The 24502-nt window shown below is 39.4% G+C and overlaps 1 non-coding gene across 1 annotated transcript; it reads left to right on the plus strand.

Annotated features, from left to right (window-relative positions):
- Window positions 1-6380: 6380 nt before the first annotated feature.
- LOC122892789 lies at window positions 6381-6488 on the plus strand. The gene has a single exon (XR_006381475.1). It is a non-coding gene; the product is annotated as a U6 spliceosomal RNA (small nuclear RNA).
- The last annotated feature ends 18014 nt before the right edge of the window (window positions 6489-24502 follow it).

A 24502-nucleotide genomic window follows, 5' to 3' on the forward strand; every position in this document is an offset into this window, starting at 1 on the left:
CCATCTCCTATTTGAAGGTTGTGAAAGTTAAAACATTGATGATTGGGAAAAAGCAAAACCCCAAGAAATAGAATTCTCAATTTTTGTCAGACACCAAAGATAGAGAATGTCTCCAATCCCTGAATCCACTGAGCCTCCCTCATTCTGTCTAATGAAATGAATCCTTCCCAGCTAGAAGATACGGACTGATCTCACTGGAGAGAGGTATTTGCAAGAGAATGCCACTTCTCTAAGAGCCTTGTCTCTCCATCTGTCATGGCCTCCACACCTTAATTGAGACTCAGACCTCAGCATTCTTCAGAGGACCAACTGGAAAGTCAAAATTGGAAGGGAAGGATGGTTTATAAAAGAACTGTAAAGATTTACTCATTTATATCAAAAGGAAAACTGGAGAATATGTGCGGAAATGAATTCTAAAGTTTTTTTTTTTTAGAAAAGGGGCAAAAATATACCATTTTACCTCATGCTGAATGTATCAACGTGTACACGTGAAAGATTCTTAATTCAGTGTTAACCCAAGAAGCCAGAAGTATTGATGAAGTTCTAGAACCTAGGTGAGGTTCGGTGGGCTGAGGTCCAGAGCTGATGACCAAGAAAGAATTCTTGAGACATCTTTGGTGCAAAATGGTGGTTTATTAAAGCACGGGGACAGGACCCGTGGCCAGGAAGAGCTGCTGCCCGGGGTTGAGAGGGATGGCAGGTTATATACCTTGCCTTTGGGGCGGGGGGTGGTGAAGGGATGGGAGGTTTCAACGGAGTTTTCATATGCTACAGAGGGCCTACAAGGTGCCAGGATATCGGAGGCCTACCGGAGGCCTTGCCCACGCAGCTTGATCAATGTTGTCTTTAGACCAGCCTTTAACATTAAGATAGTTGGGAGACTTTTTCTTGGGATGTCACAATCCTGCTATCAGTCGTCTTTGTTAGTGAGATTTAGGACATTTGCAAGCCAAGGGAGATTCCTGTCTAGCAAGATTGTGAGCTCTGCAAGTTAATGATTTGCTTATTGTTCATGGCAGTCAGGGCTGCCTGAGGGATGCTACACCTAGGACTGAGGGGAGGGGGTGGAGAGGGGGTGTAAGGCCCCAGCTTTTGCTTTGTCTTCAGCCAGCCCCGTGCTCCCTCATCAGTATCTCTGTACAGAAGATAAATCCAAACCTGACTCCAGGGGTCTGAGAGGAAAATCTTCCTCTACTCTTTTGTCCTTCTAGTTGCCCTTAGAATCAGACTGACATGAGAAAAAATAACAGGAGAAAATGAAAGTTAATAGGCATATGCACAGTGAACCCACACAGACAAGAACTTCTAAACACAATGAGCAACATGAGGCTTAGATAGTTGAAGTGCAGAGACACGTTGGGTCAGAGGACACAAAGGGGAGGAAGGCCAGGAGCAGGAAGGTGAAAAGACATGTTTTAAAAAAACAATGATTGCCCTATTGTGGAGATAAGTTTCTTAGGTAACAGGGAGTCTCTGTTAATACCTCTCTCCCTTTTCAATGTAAATCCAAGCTGTTGAAGAGGAGGCAGAGAATTTTTTCTGCAGCTTCTGGGTTTTGATTACTTCTAACTAAAATTAATCTTTATGCCAAAATGGCCCATCTTGGGGTAGCCTGTTCTTGGCCCCTACACTTTGCATATGTTAACTTATTTATTCTTCTCAATGACCCTATCAGGAAACTACAACTACCATGCTGTGAAACAGAGAGTATAAATAACTTATATAATACAGCCAACAACCAGCAGAGATAGGACTTAACCATTGCTCAGAAAGAATACACCAGTTCTACTGAGGATTCTTTCCCACATTTTACCCACACTATACCATGCTATAGAGTATCTAGGAGGAAACATAAGCATTAATAAAATCAGATTATGCTTTTCACCTTCTTTCTAAGGAAAGTAACCCAAATGAATGTAAACTTATAATAAACAGGTGATCGATGAAAAGAAGACACAAATATGGGGGCAAAAAATTTAAAAGGGGAAATAAAGACAAAAAAGAGGAGCCACAAATCATCGAAAGGTATAGGTAAGACAAAAAAGTTAAAGCAGGTGAATAAAAAAATTCTTCAGGGGCTCCTATTTGGCTCAGTTGATTAAATGTTTGCCTTCAGGTCAGGTCATGATCTCAGGGTGCTGGGACCCAGCTCTGGATCAGTCTCCCTACTTAGCAAGGAGTCTGCTTCTTCCTCCACCACCCCACCCCTCCGCCAACTTGTGCGCATGCGCTCTCTCTCTCTCTCTCTTTCTCTCAAATAAATAAAATCTTTTTTTTTTTAAGATTTTATTTATTTATTTGTCAGAGAGCGGGGGGGGGGGGAGCGAGCACAGGCAGACAGAGTGGCAGGCAGAGGCAGAGGGAGAAGCAGGCCCCCTGCGGAGCAAGGAGCCAGATGTGGGACTTGATCCTAGGATGCTGGGATCATGACCTGAGCCGAAGGCAGCTGCTTAACCAACTGAGCCACCCAAGCATCCCATAAATAAAATCTTTAAAAAAATTATTCAATACACTTTCTTTGAAAATAAAAGTGTGACTATTAAATTAAAAGCTTAGTCACCAGGTAGGAAATGATGGGACGATTCCCTCTGCCCTTTCCCTTCAAAAGTGAATCAGGGTTCATTTCCTGTTAGAATCATAAAATCATAGACTATTAAAGCAGGAAATGACCTCAGAAGTCATCTAATGCAAATCCCACTTTGCTTTGATGACTTATATCCCAAAGTTACAAAAGAAGCTTTCTAACTCATTTTCACTAACGTGTTTTCATGTGCTATCATCGAATAATGTATGAGCGATTCAGGGAATTCTCAGAGATGACAAGCAAATAAGTTCCATGTACTCTAAGTTATTGTATAAGGGCCAAAATAATTGATGGCGTTTTTCAGATTAGGATTCTTGATGAGATCAAGTCATAATTTTCAAATGAAGAGATTACCCTGTCTTGATGTTGGAGGAAAAGAGTACCCTGGAAATTATCTTCTTAGATAATGTAGACGATGGTATGAAATGTCTAAGAAAAAAACAGCCATTTTGTTGTTATGAAAATGTTTGAACATTATGTCTTTGGTGGTCAGAGAAAGAAAGCAGCATCCCTTTTGGCCAAGGAGCAAATTGTTTAAATGTCTGCTAACTTAGTCATGTTGGTTTATAGTGGTTTTTTATCAAAACAGATTCCAGAGTTAATTTTGACATGTTTATGCCTGCTAATTGAGAAGATGTCACTTTTTTTCTTAAGACCGCTCGTTTTGTTTCCATATCTAGCTGGCACTTAGCATTGCCTTACCACTTGCATCTTTCACTTTCCAGATCTTGTCTCATTTCCGTGTAGTTTACAATCCAATTAATTGTAACTAACAGATTGTGTGGGACCTGTTTTATGAAAATGTGATTATATGGTGTTGTAGGAGTATCCTCTAAATTTGACAGGACTATACAATTCAGTTGAAGGAATCCTGTATTTACATTTAAAGGGATGATTATCATAAAACCATGATTAATGTACATCATCAAATTATACTCAGTCCTTCTTGTAAATATGTCAATTAGAAGATTAAATGATTACAAGAGTTTTGACCTGGATTGCAGAATAATGAGGAAAATGAGTGGTTGAACTGATTGATGTTTATTAAGGATGTATGTGTCCTTCTTTTTTAAAAATATAGAATAAAAATGCATTTAGAAATATGTCTAAGAGAAAACAGTTTTCAAAAATCATAAGAGATACCATGAAAAAAATTTATGTCAAAACTTAGATGAAAGGATGGGTTTCCAAAACTGATTTAAGAAATATAAAATCCAATAAGCCAAAACCCACTAAAGAAATTAAAAGTCGGGATCCAGTCCAGTCCTGCATAGGGCTCCCTGCTCTGCGGGGACAGTGCTTCTTCCTCTCCCTCAGCCACTCCCCTGCTTATGCTCTCTCTCTGTGTGTGATAAATAAATAAAAATAAAATCTTAAAAAATAAAAGAAATTAAAAGACACCTTATCCCAAGGGAATCAGCCTAAATAACTTCAAAGGTGACTTTGAACAAACTTTAAAGAAAGGGGTAATCCCCATATCATAAATTTGTTTCAAAAAATAGAAACATTGGAAAAACTATTAATTTATTTATAAAATTAAAATAAATTTCATGCCAAATGCAGACACGAGGAGCCAAAGAAAAGAAAGTGGATTAATTCAATTATGAACGTAGAAGTACAGATACTGAATAATACACTAAAAACCTGATTTTGACAGTGTATAAAGAATACACTTTAATCAAGTAGGGTTTATCCCATGATGCCTACATAATTCAACATCAGAATATCTAATATTATAATTCACTATATTAGCAGAAATGAAGGGGATAAGACATATGATCTCTCAACATATACATTCTTCAATAAATGGAGGAAATAGTCAGGTAAGCATTCATAATAAAAACACTTTGCACACTAAAAATAGGATGGAATTTCCTTCAACCTTCCTTCTTCTTTCACTTAAAATGATAAACTTTAGAATTATACTATATCAAGAATAAGAATGTCTGCTATTATGGCTTCTTTTTAACATTATGTTATTTTTTTAAAAAATATTTACTTGTTTATTTTAGGGGGAGAGAGAGCACAGGCAGGTGATGGGTGCAGAGGGAAAGACAGAATCTGGGACTCCCCACTGAGTGTGGAACCCAACGTGGGGCTCAATCTCAGGACCCTGGGATGATGACCACAGCCAAAATAAAGAGGCAGAAGTTTAAACTACTGAACCATCAAGGTGTCCCAACATTATGCTATTTTTAAAAAGCCATCATAATCTGAAAGGAAATATAAAACAATTATTCTTTGTTGATGATATCTATATAGAAAATAGAATTTATATGAGTAATTAGAACAGTTTCAAGATAAATTATCAACACATAAAAATATATAGCACAACTAAAACCAGTAATAACAATAGAAAATTAGGTAGAAAAAATTTATTTTAGGAACAAAAATATAATAGTCCCAGGAACAAATCTAATAAACATATGCAAAACCTTTTGAAGGAAAGTTTTAATAAAATTATTGAAGAATACTATCAATCCAAATAAGTGGAGATCTATGCTATGGTCCTTCATGGAAAATTTAGGGATACCAACACTTTCTTGAAGAAAAATCAAACAATAAGGAAGAAGCAAAGGGTATGTACAAGCAGTTTACATAAAAGGAAATTCAAATAATCATAAACCTATGCATGCAACTGTGGCAAACTACCTTCTTAGACTGCAAATAGAATAAATTCTCAGACCACTGACAGTTCTTGATGCCATCTCAAGAGCTAATAAAATACACACGCACAAATCAGTGAGACTATAAAAGATATGAACCAATTTGACTTAATTCACAGATCAAGAATATCACATTCAATAACTGAAGAAATAAATACAAAACTGAGACATATTTTAAAGTTTATTCTGGTCTATAAAGCAAACCTTAATAAATTTCAAAGAACTGAAATCATAAGTGTATATCCCTTGACCAACACAGAATTAAATTATCGAATGGAATTAAAGATAACAAGAAAAATCTTTAAACACTTGGAAATTAGGCCTAAATGCTTAAGATGAAATCACAAGGCAAATTAGAAATTAGAATGATCATAAAAAACAACATATCAAGATTGGTGGGATGCAGCAAAAACAATGTTTAGAGGGATATATATTGATTTAAATACAGATATTAGAAAAGAAAAAGAGATTTAAAATCAATGACCTATACTTCTAACTTAAGAATCTGGAAAGGGGAAACAAACTAAACAAAGGAAATGGGATAAAAGTAATAAAAATAAGTGATGATGGGCACCTGGGTGGTTCAGTCAGTTAAGCATCTATTCTCAGGTCAGGTCATGATCGCAGGGTTCTGGAAGAGTCCCACATGGAGAAATCTCTGCTCAGCAGGAAACCTGCTTCTTCCTCTCCCTCTGCCTGCTGCTCTTCCTGCTTGTGCGCTCTTGCTCTCTCTCTGTCAAGTGAATAAACAGAACTTTAAAAAACAGATAATTGGTGAAATCAATAAAATAGAAAAATTAACAACGCTTTAGCTTTGATTCTTTGGACACATTAAAAACACCGATTGACACTCAACAAGAGAAAGAGAACACAAATGATTAATTTGAGGAAAAAACAGAGAGCATCTATACAGCGCCCCCCCACACACACCAAAAGGATAATAACAGCACATTATGATCAACTTGATGCCAATAAAATTGGAAAAATACAGTGTACAGATTCTTGGAAAACACAATTTATCAAAAAATGAACCTGAAGAAATGGAGCATCTGTACATGCCTACATCCTTTAAAAAAAAAAAAAAATCAAATCCATTGTGAAAAAATTTTCTCATCAAAACTCCAGATGTAATGCTCACTTTGGCAGCACATATACTAAAATTAGAAAGATACAGAGAAGATTAGCATGGCTCCTGTGCAAGGATGACATTTGAAACTCTAGATGTAAATGATTTTACTGGTGTAGTCTTCCTATGAGTCTTTCCTATGAAAGAAGAAATAATGCCAATCTTACATAAGTTCTTCCATAGAATAGAAAAAACAAGCGATTCACCAACTCGCAACTATATGTTTTATGACCCAGCAAAACTCTGACACTAAAACCTGAAAATAACTAAGAAGGGAAAATATGGGCCAACATTTCTTATGAATACAAATATGAATATATTAAATAAAACCTTAGCCAACAGAATCGAGTTTTATATAAAAAGGATGATACACCAAAACTAAATGAAGCTACCCTGAAAATCAACCAACATAATTCACCTAATTAATGAACAAGGAGATAAACCATGTGATTACTTCAACAAACACAGAAAACGTATTTGATCATATTCAACACACGTTTATTATTTAAAAGAAAAATACTCAACATGTTAGAAGTAGCCAAGATTTTTGTTAATCTGATAAAAGGTATCTACAAAGTAAAATCTTAATGGCCAACATAACACGGTAAAATATTGACCATTCCATCCCCCAATCCCTGAGAACGGCAGGAAGACGAGATTTCCACAACCACCAGTGCTATTTGATATTGGAAGTCCTGACTAGTTTGAAGAAGCAGTAAAAAATGTTTCTTGAGAATAAAAGGTTGAAAAATAACTAGTAAATGGTTATTACTCACAGATGATGTAATTATATGATTAGAAAGTTCAAAATGATTTACAAATGATTAGAAATTCTATGTGAATTTAGGAAGGCTGCTGGATAAGGTAAACATTCTGTTTTGTGTTTACCCCACAGAGGTGGGCTATAACCCTTCCCAATTAAGAGATAGGATGTTGATGCTGTTGACATTCCAGAGACCTAGAGAATTTAAAAGAAAGTTTATTGTTAGCCCAAGGGACTCCTAGGGAGAGCAGGAAGGGTACAAATAGATCCAAGCAGGCTCCAGTGGAGCAGAGAGAGTGGGTTAGGCCTTTCCAGTGGCAAGGGAGCAGGACCAGGGACAAGTTCCTGAGGGAGGGCTGGGAATTTGCCAAGTTTGTATTTTCCCACATGTCCTGAAGGAGAGAGTCCATTTGGATTTCCTTATCAATTATGTCTGGATATGGAACAGAAGGGACAAAGGAACTCAGAACTCAAACATCAAAACATGGAATCAGACTCTTACATGACCCGAATCAACTGTATTTCTGTACACAAATAAAAACAGAAACAAAAACGAAACACTTGGAAAATTAAATTTCAAAGAACTTCTATTTATAGGAGCATCAGAATACATCAAATACCTACAACAAATCTAATAAAAAAGGGAAAAATCTTAAAACTGCTCAAATTACTAAATATTACTGAGGAAAATGAAAGGATTTAACAAATAGAGGAATATGCTATGTTAATGGACTGAAAGATTCAATGTTGGTAAGATGTGGATTCTCTCCCATATTGATCTATAGGTTTAATGCAATTGCAACAAAAAAATATCAAGAGATTTTCTGTGGTGTTGACAACACTGCTGATGAGTATGCGGTCTGAGCCCAAGGACTGAGCTGGTTGATTAGAATGGCAGGCGTTATCAAGCTCCATGACTTCATCCTATGCTAGGAAAACAAATTTCCAGAAGGAGCAAATATTCTTGTTTGTAGATCAGAGCACACTTTCTCCTATAGACACTGCTGAAGATACTATACCATGTTTGCCTCTTGATTCTTTTCTTTCATAGTGACCATTCTCCCATTTGATTGACATCTCTCTTCAAAATCACTATATTGCACTCTGCAAACTTGGTACTGATGAGCTCATATTGAATTCCAGCTAATAGTTCTCCCTTCTCCCCACCCCCAATCTTAATTAGCAGGAGAAGTCTCTCCTCCAAGACTTTTCCTTTTCCCACCCATTTCCAAATCATCTACAAACTTTAGGGCTTACTCCATGCACATAATTCTGCTTCCAAAAACAAGGCAAGGTGTGGAGAGAGCTAGAGGTCATCGTCGCTCTTGCTTCTGGCTGTCATGTGGTGCCCTAGGTCACAAGCAACCATGTAGCCAACATGCACGTTATTGCTGGGGCACCTCAGAAAGATTCCCATTCAGGCTGCAGAAGAGCACAGGGAGGGTGCAGTCTATTTAAATTCTAATTCAGTGCTCACCTAGCATCCCCCAGGCACAAGCATCCTGCAGGGCAATGCATTTGAAGACCTTCCAGCTGCGGACATTTATTGGGCTAAAATCTGGTTCCTCTATCAATCTTTTTACCATGGTGCAAGCCTGAGTTACCCACCTAAATAAATAGCCACCCAACTCCCACTGTTGGTGTACCTCCATCCTACTTCACCCCTCTTTCCATTTTCTCAAACAGAAGTGATGTTTTACAGAAGTGCTCTTCAGAGTGTGGTCCAGGGAACCACAGTGGCAATTTCTCTCACCGGGATGCTTATAGGAAAAGCAAAATCTCAGCCCCAACTTCTGACCTTCAGAATGAGAAACTCAAGGGTAGAACCTAGGAATCGGCTTTCAGCAAGCGTTCCAAATGCTCCTCGTGCACAATAAGGTTTGACTAGCACTGTCCTACAGTGTTTTGATATCTCTTTTTATAGCAAGAACAGATGTGTTCGTATTTTCAGTTTACAGTTCTGTCTCCGCCGAGGAACCATTCCATTTAAGAGCCTGTTTCTCCTCTTCGTAACTCCCTAGTCATGCTCTTAGCAGTTGGAAGATAGGAAAAGCACAGCCACCTTCCAAAAGGAAATCCTACCTTCAGACAAATGCTTGTATAGATAGAAATCCAAGGGACCATGCAAGAGAAATTTCGCTTTTCCCTCGAGGCACCTGTTGGTCTACACTGAGCAGGTCAAGACAACAGAGGCCATTTCGCTTGATGGACCAGCCACCTTTATGCAATCCTTTCAGTCTTTTTTTTTTTTTTTTTTAAATCTTCATTCCATCTGCTACATCCTGCTTCCTCGTTTTCTTCTGATGTACATTCAAAACAATAATTATACTGCACAACACACTCTACCCCGAAGGAACTCAGGAGCCCTTGATAAATCATAAAGTTGGCATTTCTGATTCTCTCCATATTCTGCCCTGGGTCATTAGAACATGGGCCTTGGGACAGCAACACACATTTTTAAAGAGATAGGGAAGGAAAATAAGCACAGACATAAAGATGCTCCGCCTTTGACAGTATCATATAAACAGACCATCTAAAAACTGCAGGCTGTTCGGGCTACTGAGGGGTGGGTGTGACGAAGGGGGCATCAGTGGCCCCGTTACCCTTAACCATAAAAGCCAACGGAAGGGACACAACAATCTTGGAAAATATTGCTTTTCCCATGCACAGTGAGCACCACATTTCTTGAACCGTGCATCCCTCCCCCCGCCCTTTCTTTTCCTAATGCAATGTAGTACACGGAAAAGTCCCAAAATCCAGGCACAAAAAATGTCACTATGCATCCACATGAAGTTAAAAACCAACTACATTTTCCTGCTTAGGTTACACCAATGCTTTAGTTTAAAAAGCTAAAGGAAATTTTTCTCGGACTTAAAGGTGTGCCAAAACGTCCTCCTCCCAGATACAGAAGCCATATAGGTAGCCTCTGCATTTGAGATATATCCTTAAGTAGGAACCCCCTCCCCATTTCCACCCCCCCACCCTCGTCTTACTTTGCTCTCCACCAGAAAGCTGTTTGGCAAATTACAAAGAATAATGTGGTCTTTTCTGACGGTTTGGCTTGGGAGGCCCAAATGTAAACTCACATCACCGCTACCAATGAATGATTTTATTCATTGTAAGGCACTTATTTTCTTTTATTCAAATACGCTTTTTCAGACAGGCAATACACCGAGAGGAAGTGGAAGAGGTTTATTGCAGGAGGGTAAGTCTACCTGATGATCTCTACATTAAAATTATTAAAAATTACCCTGAAACTCCCATTTAGAACTGCATTCCTTTTTTTGCATATTCAACCCCTGAAACATCAAGGTGTATGTGGGCGTGGGTATGTTTCTGGCTGTGTGAGCCTGGTTTGTTTAGGGAGAGGGCCCGCTTCACCATCGCCACCCACTCCGTCTCAGAACTGAAGGTGTTCTGAGACGCCCCTGAGTTACCTGGAAGTGGATCCACCATACTTCAGTACCAGCACGTCTCTCTTCAAAATGTGGCTCAGGAGTCCCTGAAGGAAACCACACAGTGTTAAGACTAAACATTCTTGAGTAAGCCTCAGTTATGGCAAGTTCAACAGCCTGGCCGTTGAGAAAGCAGTTACCGAAATTTTCCAAATAAATAAAGCAAACAAGTTACTTCAGGAAGAAGTTCACATCTATATGATTTATAATACTGGGAGTTGGCCCACTGAGGCAGGAGGAACCCAGTGAACCAGCAGTAAACCAGAGGCCACCCAGGCACTCGGGGCTGCCTCCAAGGTTTTAGTTCACGTCCAACCACCTACTGAATCCTCGCTAGGAGTTACTCTGTTTAGAAGGTGATGGCATCTTCCAGCATCCTGCAAGACCTACTGGCCCGAGCTATATCATCCAGTCTCTAAATGGGTTAATATTAACAGGGGGGAAAAAATAGGAATCCTATTTAGAGGCCCCTGGCAGCAAGCAAATAGGGAGAAAAAAAATACTCCTCCAAAATCAATGTTTGCTTTGCTGAGGGCCTCCTTAGGTGTACATTGGAAACAATTCCGTCTGTCTCCCACAGTTAAGTCACCCTGCAGCCTCGTATGCCAGCCAGGAGTACTTAGCAGTCCAGAATCAACAGGTTGCTGCTGCTGAGCTGTACCAGACCCCGGGGGCAAAAGAAGGGGTGGAAAATGTTCTGTGTGACACAGCGGTGTTGATGAATGATGATGATAAAAGATGAGAAGCACCCTGAAGACTCGTGCCTCTCTTGACACCCCCAACCACTCACCTCCAACGGGGCACCATTTATAAGGATCCCTCTAGCCATTAAAGCAAAAGCTACTGCTGCGTAGCTAGTCTCTGTAGGGTGTTCGCAGGCACTTCCCAATGAAACCAGACGCATACCCACATACCACGACATACGCTACACATTACGTAGGGGGATATTATGTGTTGATGGAGATATGGAAACAGCTTTAGTCCCATATTATCATTCTGTCTTGGTACCTTTTAAACGTGTGTAGCATTAGGAAATAAAGTACATACAGGGCATAACTGTGTTTGAGTTATATTACCCCATCTATGTCCTCAGGCCGAGGAGTAAACTCCTGAGAATGGACTGGGAAGGAATTAAAAGTTGACCTGATACTATTAGGTCAAAAACAAGACACAGAGTATCTAAGCTCCTAGGGAGAGACGTTCTGTCTTTGGTTCCCCACTAGATAATGAATACATTGATGGCAGTTTTTGCAAAAATTATATATCACCTAACTAGAAGTTCTGTCTCAGAGAATTAGAGGTAGAACTATAGACAGTAAGTAGTAGAAGAAACATTTATACTTAAAGTAATAGTCCAAATATTTCTCTAGGTGAAAACAACATACCCAATACATGTGATGATCTTTGAGAATGTCAGGGATACATATAAATATTTGCATATGTATCTATATAGATACACATATATGACACTGGTTATGTGTTATTCTTTTTATGATGCATGACATTTTTACATGACATGTAACAGGCAGGGAGAAATAGGATAGTCTATAAAGCTGGGAGAGATTGTTTTTTAAAACAAGACAATTAAGGATCATGAAGAAAGGACTAAAAACAAACAATAGAATCAGGAAATGGAAGCCACTCACTTGAAGAAAACCTAAGTGTCAAAGATTTTAGAGAAGCTGAATATTCTTCAATGGAATAATACAGAGGACCCAGAAAAACCGTGTTGAAGTTAGAATAAGAATGTGAAGAAATTAAAACAAAACATGTCCCTCCACCTGAGAATAAATAATAAGAAAGCATCTATTGGGGGCGCCTGGGTGGCTCAGTTGGTTGGATGACTGCCTTCAGCTCAGGTCATGATCCTGGAATCCCGGGATCGAGTCCCACATCTGGCTCCCAGCTCCACGGGGAGTCTGCTTCTACCTCTGACCTTCTCCTCGCTTATGCTCTCTCTCACTGTCTCTCTCTCAAATAAGTAAAATCTTAAAAAAAGAAAGAAAGAAAGAAAGCATCTATTGGCTTAAGAAAGTGAAAAGCAAAAATTGTGATGATGTCAGAATATTTCATAAATTTAATGAACCAGGTAGAGAAAAATATGGGAAAAAGAAAGGTCTAGACTTCCCCTGGAAGTTCTTAAGACTCTGACAAAGTAAGGAGTGTGTTGTTTTCTCCTGCAACTGTATTTACTTTAAAAAGGTTAATAAAATGACTGCTAAGCTAGGGAACCCCAAAGGACAGAAGGGTGGGCAACAGCTTTGCAAAGATAAGATAATGTGAGCTAATTAGGAGTCTAACTGCAAAATCTCCGAGAAGACTCATCGCAACAATGCACACTCTGCAGCTTTTCAGGAAGATATCACAGCTGAAGCAAGTGTCTGGAGAGCAAATATGTAGGAGATTTCCTTAGATAATGTGGAGAAGAGCCCCTAGATGTGGTGCCAGATGGACATGGAGCATAAGCAAGATCTAAACCTTTATTTATCTGAGCCCCTGAGATTGGGGCTTGTTTGTAACTGCAGCAGAACCTGGTCTATCCTCACTGATACAATGAAGACAAAGAATACGCTTCCTTCCTCTGTAGCATTCTTACTGTAATTATTACACGGCCAAGATCAAACTCAGCCATATACATGTAATACAGCCAAAGGTTCTGAATACTGTTTGTGGTGTCATGTGAACAACCAGTTCCGTTTCCTTACAGATTACGGTGTTTCGAAGAGGCAATCGGGGAAATTATCACTATGTAGACACCAGTGATTGATTGAGGGTGTCATATTAAAACTTAGATTTGGCAATTATAAAGGAAGGCAGGGGTGAAGGTCATGTAACAGGGGATCTGAGTACTGTCCAAGTACAATTCAAGAGTGTGTGTTCATGAAGAATAGCATCTACAAAGCAGGGCTCAAAACCAAAAGAGAAAATAAACAAGAAGTTATAGTAGCAATGGTGAAGACCAAGGCAGAGCACCACTTTCCCATACAGAGTCTATTTTCATTCTGTGAGTTTTCACCCTATGAGCTTGCCTACTACTGTGTGGAAGGCATAGGTCTCCAGTTCCAGCATCCAACCAACAAACAATGGCAGTAAGCTGTGGTAGGGAAAGATCAGAGATAACCAAGGATGAGCTTGAAAGAGACAGTATCCAAGAGATTCCAGAAGGAATAGCAAAAGCAGATTTTTCTTAACCAAAAGTAAAGAAGCTCAACAGGTAGTCAAAGATGACATTACTGATTTTTTGTTTAACAGGCTAATGAACCAGGTCTGGAGCCCCCTCAAATCTTTCGAGGTTAACTTAGATTGGAGAGTTAAAATGGAGTATTGCTGTTTGTTTATTCCTTACCCATTTCCGCAAGTAAGTGAATAAGAAAAATGATATCTACCAATCTACACTGGTATTCAAACTGGTGAAAAGAACTTCTGTGTTCTCCTTCTATATGCCTCAGAGGTATATGAAATTTGTACGAGGGGCACGCATTACTTCTCCTCACTTCAGAGGACAAGGTTAGACATCTATCGGTGAAGTGGACAATCTGGCTCTGAAGAAAGAAAACGAGAAATGCAGCCAAGTAACACACAAAAAAGTATATAGTATGGTACAGATTACACTTGCCCTCACCTGAGGGTCTGGAGGGAGCTGAGATGGTCTCATCTGCGCTGTAGTCTGAGTTGTTGCTTAGAACCATTTCTGACCGTGCATCAGTCTTAGTCACCAGGGAAAAGAAACAGAGACTGCTTGACACCTCAAGTCCCAAGATAGCCAAGCAATCGGTTAAAGGTGACTGAACAGCTTTGGAAGCAAGTGAAAAGACATATATAAGAAAGTTAGATTGGGAGACCACCTAAGGCATTCGGAATTGAACAAAAAAGGTCACCAAAAAACCAGAGGGGCAAAATGGAAAGGATTCAGACAAGGGATTTCATACATCAAATTTTTCTGGTCAGTCCAGTGCTCATAAAAGTATAGTGGTTCACAGAGGACAGAGGTGGAAAGAGCTTTGATACAGGTTTAAGGCATAGGGTGTTGAAGCAGTAACCCCCTCAAATGGGGTGTTCCTAGCAAGGTTACCATGTCTCAAAGAGATATGGACGTGAAGTTCAATTGCCAGAGGAAATCCCACCTTGAAAGAATCTGTGGTATCTTCTCACCACCCCCACAAGATAGAAAATGACATTTTCTCCTCTTCAGTTATTTTTCAGTAACCTCCATAGTGTACTTGAAAGAGTGGAGGGATGTCAGGGTCATAACTCAATTTGAGAACTGCGTGAAGCAAGGTAAAGATTTTCTCAACACTGGAAAATCTAAGAATTTGTCTCACACACAGAACTTAGAGTGCCTGACTCTATGAAGAAATTGACGTTTTTACTTAAAATAACTGTTCAAACTGTACATTTGCTAAGTTCTAGAAACATCAGAAGGGCACCACTGACACCCAAGTGAAAAATCCCCACCTTGGCCAAAATGGTTTCGCATAAAAACAACTTACCTACCAAGTAAAACTTTCTGCACTCCTTGTGCCCAGGGGAATTTGGGGCAGGAGAGCTAGTGCCTCCTTTGCAAAGAAGCAAAGATGTTAACCCCAAGTGGGAAAGAAGCTTTTAGGTTGAAATGCTGCTGGCTTTACCATCTCTCTTTTTCTCTTGGGAGCCAAGTGGGCGCCTCCCAAATTCACCCCGCAGCAGCCCCACACCAAGATCGGTCTGTTGTCCACCTTTTAACTCGCGCTATATAAACATTTCCCCCTCGCCCGCAGACAGCCGCCCACCTCCGCCTGCCTCCCTGCTCGCTGGCCTCCCCTCCCCAGGCTTCAGCTGGAGGAGCGCCTCGCAAACAACTCGTGCTTTGGGGCTCAATGTTCTTCACGCCTGCCAGTTCTTTCAGGAGGCCGTTTACACGCTTGGCTCTCACATCAATGAGTTACCCTGGAGCAGCCAGTGAAAACTGCTTTTACTCCTGAAAAATATTGGAGTCCTTTGTTGCAAATGGTGGGTGAATCCATGGCCCCCCATCATGATAGATAATGGCCAACCCAACAAGACTGGACTGTGGCAGCTTCGGGGGTGATCGCATTCCTGTCAAGGGTGACTCGACAATTTCAGCTCCCAGCTTATGTTTCAGAAATCGTTTCCGTGTTCTCCCGATTCAGCAGACCTCTTCTGGCCCTGCCTACCTGTTCACCCTCTTGTTTGTAAATTGCCATGGTGCGTAACTCTTAATGGGCCAAAAAAGGCACAAAGCTAACATTTACTCATTACATTCACATAGAGCGTAGGAAGAAAAACACCCCCTTGCACACACCCTTTAGAAAAGGCATAAATTTTCACAGGAAAAATATTTCCAGGGGAGCTCTATGTATTTCTTTACTCAGTTGTAATGGCAATATTATCGAATTAGTTTGTGCTGCCTCCAACTTCATATTTTCATTTGGTCCTTTTTCCTCTTAAGTGTACTATAAAAAGATGATTAATCAAAAAAGGAGGGTTCCTTTGATTAAGGAAGTTAGTTATGAGTGGCTAACTTGAGGGAGGTGGGAGGTTTCACTCAGCCATTTTATTTTCTTCTCCATGGGGGAGCTAGAAAAATGGGCCATAGGAAATACTACAAAGAAGGAATCACTGGAGGAGTAAAAACCTTTAAAGGAAACTTCAACTTCCACTGCCATCATCAATAAGCAATGCCGAGAATGTTTCTTTGTCTACATTTTATTGCACATTTAATGGGCCTCCAAGTGCTATACAAACATTAAATATGTTTTCAAAATCCCATGATGGATTGTATAAGTAATCACCAAAAAATCATGCTCGTTTCATGATGGGGAAGCTGAGTCAAACCTGAATTGTCAGAAAGAAAATTGTTTTCATTATTGTTGAGTTTATGCCTAGAGTCCCACAAAAAGTATTAACGGGGAAAAAAAAAAAAGGCAGTGTTGGGAGTATGTATTTTGGAGCCAGAATGCCTTGGTTATATGCCTGGTTCTGCCTTCTTGTGAGCCAGGTGAACCTGGCAAAGTATTTGGCTTCTTCATGCCTCCGTTTTCTCATCTGTAAAATGGGGATAATGATGGTACCCAATGTCAAGAATTAGTTTTGAGGTTTGAGTCAGTTTTCAAGAGTTGCTTAGAATAAGGTTTTCCTTCTGTAGTAGGTCCTGAAGGGTAGTAGCTGTTGTTGTTCGGTATGAGACATCGGAATGTATAAATACTCAGCGGAAGAAAGAATGTTGAACAGAGAAAGCATGCATGAGGTACGTATTTAGCCTTCTCAGTTCTCAGGCACGTCTGCATCTACACACCTTCCATGGTGTGCTGCTGGCCAAGGCCAAGAGTATGCCACACATGGAAGTCATCTCTACTTTTATCCCAAGACCCTCACCTCCCAGACATCCTTTTTCTGGTGTTCTGGAGAAAAGCCTGGGTCACAACACTCGTCTTCCCCTGAAGAGACAGTCTAGCTGTCTTTTACAAGGTCAGTCTCAAGACCATTTTTCTCTGACCCTCTGCCACAACAGTTCCCACCTTGAGGATCCAGGAGAAAACCTAATGTTATGATTTGCTCATTGTCTCATGAATTGAACCTGAAACTTGAAACACATTTCTGTTTCTAAAAGTTTGGTCCTCCCTCCCAAGCCAGGCTCTATGCCCTTCACACTTGGTGGCCTCTCCTCGTGGCTTGGCGTGCAAAGGAACAATGAACTTGGCACAGACCAAGTGCACACGTTTTCTCAGCACAAGTTACCCCTGTGTGTCCAGTGAGCTCCTCATGGGCCCCAGAGATTCGCCATCTGGCTGCATTCTTTGAAGCGTGGTCGGAAAGTTAAATAAAGCCGAGTGTTCTCCTAGCACCATGGTCGTCACTTGTACATGTGGGCATGTGGCTTGAAGGTAGTTTCTATACGTCCCATCCTTATGAGAAGGGACAAGTGACTTCAGCTCTCTAGCCCCAGTCCTCTCAGGTGTAAAATAGCACTGATAACAGACATCCACCTGAGTTGTTGTGGGTATTAAAGAAGATATTGTCATCTCTTACACTTAGTACGATTATTTTTAATGCTCAGTACAGTTGGCCCTGGAGCAATACAGGTTTGAACTGGTATATCTGATTATATGAGGTTTTCTTTCTTTCTTTCTTTTTTTTACAAATACAGTTCAGTACATAAATATATTTTCTCTTTCTTATGATTTTCTTAATCACGCTTGTTTTCTTTTATTATAAGAATACAATATATGATATTTATAACACAAAATATTAGTGTTAATCACCTGTTTATTTTACCAGTAACAGTAGGCTATTAGTAGTCATCCCTATGGAGAAGATTGAGATACTGAGTCAGAGAATTGCCCCAGTGTTCTGGCAGTGTTCTATGTAGGGTAAACCCTCCCTTCTTTCCCGTTCCCTGAAGTTATCCATCAAAACCCCAAGTTCTATAATACTCTCTATGTAACACTCTGTTACTGAGACATCCCATGGTTCTCTAAGGTTTTCATACTCTCTTCCCACCTCAAACCCCCTTTTTAGATACTCTCTTGCTGTGAAGAGTAATAAGCTCAACTTGTCCAACCTAGTCCTTGATGTCGTTGGCTTCAAGCCATTGAAAGTCATCATCATTGGCTCCCTGCCACCACTGCCCTTGAAGGATCCTAACATCCCTACAACTGTCTACAGAGAGAAGCTCTCATCCCTACTTTGTGTCAGTAGTTCCAAAATGACTTTGTTTCATTAGTACCCACATGAGTACGTCTGACTAGATGATAACTAGAGCGGCAGGGAAAATGAGAAACTGGTGTTTTTAAATTTCTTTGCATCCCACCAAGACTCAGAGAGAAGGGAATTTCCCAAACATAGTAAGGACATTTAGGAGGAGAGAGAAGGAGGAAGAGATAGAAAGGAAGGAGGAGAAGGAAGGAAGAGGAGGAAAAGAAAAGAAATCCTGATGTGATACTGTTAAAGTGACTCCTACAAGAAAAGACAGTGAGCTAAAGAAAGAAGGAAAGATTGCATTGTGCCCCCAAAATCAGGACCTGAGAAGATGCCCCTTCCTCCAGCCTCTGGATACTCGGTGGTGGTAGAGGCAGGAAACTGGGATGGAGCGCTAGCTACACCCCTGTATGTTTCCTCGTGACAAGCTTAGTCTTTTGGCTTCTGTCCTGTGTGGGGGAGGATTATGTTTGACCACACAGATCAGGAAAACCCAAATAACAGTGGTTTAAATCAGATAAAAGTTTCATTCCCATTTAATGGTCATGTCCGTGGTTCTCAGCTCCCCTTAGCTTGCTGCTTCATCATCCTTAGTACATCTAAGTTCCAGGAGCATATCTCTTCACCTTGTCATCTTTACAGGCATCTCTCAGTGAGCCAAAAGAAAAGATGACCAGGAAGTTCTCCTGCTTCCCTTCTCCTCTCAACAACACTTCCTGGAACTCACACACAACATGCATTATATATCTGAGTGCTCAGACCTTAGTCATAGCCCGCACCCAACTGAATGGAGGAGATGGCGCTGGAGAATCCAGACCTTTAGCAGAATGAATGTTAGAGCAGCACCTGGCAGTCGCAGCCACAACTTATTTGAAAATTTTCAGTGTCCTTGGATGAGCAAATGTATGTGAACTACAGTAACGCACGCACCTTCTGAAGAAAAACTTTTCACCTTCAGAAACATGTACGAAGTTGTCTCAGTCAGCTCTCTGCAATGCTTAACTCACTACTACCAGATTCACTAATCAGGTATAAGCTGGACCCTTAAGGCCATGATTAGCCTTTTTCTTCTTTTTCTAGATTTTTCTTTTCTCAGAACAAGAGGAAGTGATATTGTTAAAGCTGACTCCTTGCAACCCAATCAAGAAGGATAAAAAAGAGTTTGTTTTAAAACAGAAGATGAAAGCTAAATTAACAAATATGAAACATATTTATTTCACTTCATTCCCTGCCAGAATGTACATTTGCTGTGGTACAGATAAATGGTTCTCAAATTGTGATCTTGGGGCTATTGGTGGTCCCATATGTCCTAGGTGGTCCTGTGGCTAATTACAAATATGTTCTAAAACTCAGCCTAAATGTGTGTTTTAAATTTGTTTTAATTTACTTGTTGAATTTAAATCTAAATATAAGAATCAATATTTTAAAACTGTAACCTCAGCAATGATTATTAATTTGGGAAAAGATTTCTCAAGATTTGTGTGTATGTGTGTGGTAGTAGGGTAGGTGGTCCAGTGGATCTTGCCCAGTTTTCATGTTCTGTGACTGTAAAAAAATGGAAGGGATGGAGTCTATCCTCTTCAACAGAGGATGATCCATGGGGCTGGAAGACTAAAATCATCAGTTAGAGAGGACCCAATACTAAGCTTGATGTCAAAATACAAGAATCCATGTAGAGTCTATGAAATGAGCTTTCTGCAGGAATGAACCTACAATAGCCTACTTTGCATTGGGAATTGGAGTCATCTCATGATGATGCAGAGACCAACAAAGACACCCTTAAAATGTAACCGAGGTTAAAGAGGTCAGTTTAAGCTTGAAAATTTTAACATTACTACCAAACTGGGGAGTAAAAACACATGATAGGTTGATTGAGTTAAAAAGAAAAAAAGTATTTGAGAAAAAGAAGATTGTAGGTTTCTATAGTTTTGTTTTGTTTTTCAGAGAAATGGGTACACGAAACAAGTACATTGTGTAGTTCATAGTGGATTGGTCATTCTATCAATCAGCTCTTGCTGATGGCATTATTTCTTATATTACACCAACAGTATCCTAATTCTGGATTCAGCAAGTAGTTTTCTAATTTTTAAAAGATTTTATTTATGTATTTGAGAGAGAGAGAGAGACGGGGGAGAAACAGACTCCCCACTATGCAGGGGGGCCCAGTCCTGGCTCCATCTTAGAACCCCGAGATCATGACCTGAGCCAGAAGCTAGATGCTTAATAGACTGAGCTACCCAGATTCCCCATAATTTTCTATTTAATTTGGTTTCACAAGTGGATACCGATCCCTGATTGGAATGTGTATGTATTTGTAAGCTTGCCCTTGGGATTTAAAATTGACTACTTTTAATTCATTTTTTTACTCATTTATGGTGCTTTTCTGGGCACCGACTTAGCCTTAGAGATTGTATTAGGAACTGGAGACTCACTAGTTGTCTCTTGAAGGATAAGATCCTACGGATCAAATTTACAATACGTGAATAAATAAAAAAATATTTTTAAACCATGGAAGACCAACGTTGGTAGTCTCTTGAAATAGCTTTCCTGGCCTTACGGTTTGCCTTAGACTGGGTTGCCTTAAAAGCAGAACCTATAGCAAAGACAATAGTCAGGTAGTAAATTTGAGAAGCAATTCTAGAAAAAAGCTATAAAAAGCAGGAGTAGAGTCAGGCAGGGGATAAGAAAAAGTCAATAAGAAGCTGTATTACTGAGTTGGCCCCAGTATGGGAAAATGGAGCTCAATTCTGTGGAATTCTCAGGAGGATCCTGATGAAATACATGTCTGGATGGCTCACACTTTGGTCAAGGATACCTCTGTGGGTCAACGTCCCTGCTTTACTAGAGTCTGCATGAACAAGTGTGAAGCCTGGGTCCATGAGCACCCCATACTACAGCAGCTGAAGCCTAGGACAGGAGGTAAGAAGAATGTAGCAAGGATCCAATCTGGGAAAAAGCCTTCTCAGGTTACACCTGGTGAAGTGTGGAAGCCGACCCAGAACTGATTGCTATAACAATGGCTGGTTGTGGTAGGAAGTGACTCCGAGAGGAGGTGGAAAAATGCACAAGAAATGGCCTATAAATTATTCTGTGACAATGACAGTGATCTGTAATGTGATAATCCTCTTGTTCCCAGAATATCTTCACCAACTCCAGCTACCATCTCCACCACGTCCACCACTACCGATCTCTTTCACTACCACCTTGGCCACTTCGAACTTAAACATCATCATCTCCATCATCTCCTTCACTACCACCTTCACCACCGCTGCTACCTCCATCCCCCCGACCCATGAATACTGCAGCCAGTACCCTTCGCCCCACTAGCAGTGCTATGGACACTACTGTTAGACTACACGGCAACCTTCCATCACCACCACCAAAGGTAAGTAACACCATGACTGAGATCATCTCAAAGCTCTATTCTGAATGTTGCTTCTGAGAAAAACAGTCTTTAGTCCAGGGCTAAAAGTTCTTGTGGTCACGTAAATCAGGGAAGATCTGTTCTGGTCCTTAAGTAACTGTCAAATGTTAGAAGGTTTTTAACTTTTGCTACAAATAATCTAGAAGTGGAAGGAAAAAAAAAAAAAAACACCTTGAACTTTTTGTAAACTTGATACCATCCCCAAAAGATACTAAAGAAACAATGAGATTTAGATGAACTTTTGTATAAGAGTGTTAATTGCAGCATTATGTAGGATGATGAAAACTGGAGATCATCTAGTTTTCCAACAATTATATTATGGTATAATAAAGCATAGTGCATATTTGAAAGGAAAAAAATAATGGTATGGGATAAAGTTCATGCTATATTACCAATGAAAAGGGTATGATCTAAGAAGAGCTAGTGATCTACCCAATATCTGTTCTCCCATTGTCCCTCTCCTTCTTATCAACCAAACTCGACTTTATCAGGCCTGGCAATGTGCCCAATGCAATGTGCTGTCATCCTTTGAAGCTGCCTGCAGAGATGATGATTCAATGCCTGGAGATAAAGCACCCATTCTTCAAAGGTGAGGATAAAAGCTGTAAGTTCTGAATGGATGAGCAGAAAACTAGAATGAGCCTAGATCCTGAAGACTTCCTCAAGCAGCTAGACCAGCTCTAGTCTGCCTGTATTCATACCTTTTCATTTTGTTTCATATGCAAGGCAAAAATCTCTTTTTGTTAAGCTACCGTAGTTGAGTTCTGTTACATGCGCCAAATGTAATATTAAGTAATACCTACATGTTCCACAATGTTTTTTTACAAATAGTTTTATTGAGATGATTTGCATACCATAAAATTCACTTATTGTAAGTGTACATTTCAGTGAATGTTAGTGTATTTACAGAGTCTGAAACTTGTTTTTATTTTCTATTTTTCACTTAGTTTGCCTATCAGTTTATAGATAGTATGTATGGATCTGATGTATTCTTGTTAAATCACCGAGTAGTGTTAGATGCTGATTATTTCAACTCTGTGTCAGGACATAGTTCGTCTGCCCAGGGTGTTAGGTCTGGCCACCTAATGAAATGTGCCTGTAAGCAACACACATTTCTGCTAAGTAGAAGCTTTTAAGATTCAATGTCTGCATTCAGCACATTTTTTCCATCTGCCATAGTGATTGGTAATGCTCTAAACAGTGGCTGCGAAATCTGCCTGAGCCTCAGCACGTGGAGGTCACACAGACCTAGCTCAACTGAGTGGATCTGTGAATCTCATGAGTGAAAAACAAAATAAATCCCTGTTTATTTAACCTACAGAGAATTTGAGATTGTTTTCTTGTAGCAGCATAACCTACCCCATTCTGCCTGGTAGAGAATTACACATGAAGCTCAATCACGCCCATATTGATGGCCATTTTGTTCAGCTTGAATTTTTTTAAATTATAAACAGCACGAAAATGAATATCCTTGTATATTTATGTTTATGCATATTTGAGCTGTTTTAGAATAGATACAGTAGTAGAAGTAAAATTGTGGGATCAAAAAAATAGGCACATTTTGTATCCTAAAGGTATTATCAAATTGCTTCCAAAGAAAAGTTTTGAATATTCTTCCTCACAGATCATGCCTGTATCCTAGTTCATAACACTTATAATAGATAGTATCATTATTTTCACTTTTGCTTATCTGATAGGCAAAATATTTTATTGTATTTAATTTAAACTTATCTGGCAGTGAAATAGAGTGTTTATTTTCATATGTTTGCTGGTTGTTTGAATATCATCTTTGTAAATTACTTGTTTTATTGTGAAGTGCTTACCTTGACCTTACCTTTATCCTCTTGGATTGCTTATCTTTTTTTCTGGATTTATAGAAGCTCTTTAATATAGTCTGAATATTAATCTTTATATTATGTGATGCAGACATTTTCTACAACTCAGTCTCACATTTTTATGTTGTTGAGTGCAGAAATCCAAATACATTATGTAATTAAATCTATCATTTTATTTTATAGCTTCTAGGGTGAGTGGGAGAAGAAGAAAACCTTTTTCCTGGATGATTCTTAAAATTCTTTCATTTCCTTTTAATACTTCTGTAATTTTATTTTTTACATTTCACACTTGCAATCCATCAGGATTTTTTTTTTTTAAAGGAATGATGTGAGCTGGATAAAGCATTTTAATATAGCACTTTTCAAATAGATTACTAGTTTTTCTCATGGCATTATTTCTCCTACTGATTCAAAATACCACTCTTGTCAGAATCAAAATTAATAAGTATGAAAAGATTAATTACTGATTCAAAATACCACCTTTGTCATAATCAAAATTAATAAGTATGAAAAGATTAATTACTGAACCTTGTTCTGTTTCAGTGATCAATTTCCCTTTTCCCACACCCGTAGCCCCCATTTTAATTAAGCAAGCCCCACATAATTATTCAACTTTTTAATCTTTTTTATTAACTATTCTTGTGAGTATTTTCTTTCAGATAAATTTGAGAATGAACTCATCAAGTCCCATAAAATATCCCACTTGAATCTGGAGCTTCGGTACGGTTTAGAGATTACTTTGGAGTAATCTGACATCTTTACAATATTCCCAACCTAGACCGGGGCATGCCCCTCTGCTCATGTAAGCCTTCTTTTATTTCCTTGGTAAAGATTTACAGTTTCCTTCATAGAGGTCTTGTACATTTCTTGCTCTGTTTTTTAATGGATTATTTTTGACATCTTGTTTCCCCAGGTTACAAGACAGAAATGAAGTCATTAGACTGAGGCTGT

This window comes from Neovison vison, chromosome 12, assembly GCF_020171115.1.
Source record: "Neovison vison isolate M4711 chromosome 12, ASM_NN_V1, whole genome shotgun sequence".
NCBI lineage: Eukaryota > Metazoa > Chordata > Mammalia > Carnivora > Mustelidae > Neogale > Neogale vison.